Genomic DNA, 2,438 nt, shown 5'->3' on the forward strand with positions numbered 1-2,438 from the left:
AAATTACCTAATTACAATTACTTAATTGTTTACACGCATATAAAACCATAAAAATGTACATTTTACTTATTACAATAAAAATGCCATGTTTTCGCTCGTGTAAAGACAAAAATCATCTAAAATGGTGATAAATGATTACTGTCTGAAACACTAAGACGGGGAACAATGCATAGCGACCAATTACTGACAACTTTGCGATTATATGCTGTTACAAACCGCGACAAATTCTAGCCAATTAAAACTTTATACAATGACGTCAGAGTATTCTGACCAATCTAAATTCTATTTTTCGGAAATCCCTGCCCTCGCCCGTGAAAAACGTTGCGCGTGTCCGTCCGCTGTTAGAATAAGTTGACGTGTGAAGAAATATGTTGAAAACCGGTTAAGTTTTACAAATCGCGAAATACATCTGCCCCTGCAAATACTACCTCGATGAGGTCGACGTATTATGGCGAAGCGTACTAACGGAGGCACGACGATATAAGGTTTGTACAATTAACCTCGATATAACGAGAACCGGGAAAATTACACATATATTACAGGAAGTAATTTTCAAGTAATAAGCAAATTCATGCAATAAAAACCCTTACTTCTAATTGGACCATAATACAGGCAATATTAAAGAAAAATATTTCCGATTTGGCCATTGCAAACGACCGCAGTTGAATGATCGGGTGTGTCGGCTCAGCGCGCGACGAAATCGGGCTAAAGCTTTCGTAGTTCCGTGGGACGGCCAAGTATTTTAAGCTGCGTGGCATGAAGCACAGCCACGGCCTCAGAAGTATTTTGGCCTCGGGCAAAGGTCAATAAATTCCATCTTACATTTTAAGACAAGTATAAGTATTGAACTGTTGCAATATTTGACATTAATCATCACTAAGGTTTGCAAGCTGTGTTACTAAATTGCATTCAGTTGTTTGAGAATAACATCCGCGGAGACTGCGTGTGCCGCAACGATTGCGCGACATGTAACTGTCAATAGTTGGAGGAACAATTAAGAAAACCTTGTGTAAATTTGGTTCGTTCATCATGAAACTTTCGAAACGCATTTTCATAATAAAAAGTGCTTTTGTCCAATCATTCATCTAGTGCATATGTACTGCGTGTCAGTCAGGCAAAAAGTAATCCCAGATTTAAGCGCAGAATCGAATACCGTAATTTTATAAATGAAACATGGCCCCGCCCCCGTAGAGTTTAAGCTAACCCGATTTAAAGTTATTTTAGTGTTTTTTGTAAATCATGCAAATTCCTCCCCAAAATACAGTGCGAAGCCGACATATTTTATCAACTTTGCCGTCGAGGAATAAGAGTTCCGCCAGTCATCAACGATTCAAATGCGACGGAAATCATCATAGCATTAAACCACGAAGGGAGATTCCATTCCAAAAAAAATTGCTTCTAAAGTCAGAGGCTGGTTGAAACTTAAAAATTTACCCAATTTTTAACAATTTTTAAGTTGCTTTTATCAGGCGTTTCATTCCCTCGTATATTATGAAATTAGAAAACGCCTACTTTCAACCTTGTCCAACATGTTATGGGAGACGCTTCTTCTTGAACCGGTCATTTGCTATTAGAACAAAAATTGCGAGGTCGGATGGCTGGGTTCAACTAAAAAATACTTCTTTAATGCAGACCCCCAACCTCGCAGTCCCTTAAATCCACATTAGAGGTTGAACGATGGTTGCGAAACTATTAAAATTTAGTAAAGCCACTGAGACGAGACTTCTTTCGGCTCGTGCCACTTGCAGAAGCGCCGCAGAAGCCCTCTTTAGTAATCCCCTCTCGGGCATGTCGGAATTTCATTGTACTCTTGCTAGCTTGAGGTTAGGAATAGACCAAGCCTCGGTTGACTTGTGTAGAGGATGAATAGGGTATATCAGGGATTGAGAGATTATCCTGTCTGTTGGTGACTTGGTATAGACGGTTAAGAGGATGTTTATGGAAGGGATACCTCTTGCTACTATGGGAAGGTGATGATCTGGGAGCTGTTGTAGATGCTGACCAGCGTCTATGCCAGATAGCACTATCTCGAGTCCAGGCTTGGTGTACAGGAAGGGGAGGGAGGTCCGGCAGGTAGGTTCTCCCAGATATTGCCGGTACCAAAGTCTCTCACGGCTCGTCAGAATGCAGAGTTGGTCAGGTTATTTGTCGAGGTTGCAAGGGTATGGGTCATGTAAATGCCCCGTTCCGTCATCCTAGGGTAGAAAACAAGGCTACTTACGGGGAATTACTTCAAGGAGCCTGTTGCAAAGTACTAGAGCCTTTACAGGTGAATTCAGTTAGTGATGTTGGGATTGGGGGGGAGTCTGTATGCTTCATCAGTGAGATGTTTTCATAATGACTGCACTACAATAAGAAAAATCTTGAGAGCCTGTCAGAGGGAAATACTACTAGATTAGTACATAAACTGCGCAAGCTAAGAATAGTCAGAAATTACA

This window comes from Penaeus monodon, chromosome 28 (assembly GCF_015228065.2).
Source record: "Penaeus monodon isolate SGIC_2016 chromosome 28, NSTDA_Pmon_1, whole genome shotgun sequence".
Lineage (NCBI taxonomy): Eukaryota > Metazoa > Arthropoda > Malacostraca > Decapoda > Penaeidae > Penaeus > Penaeus monodon.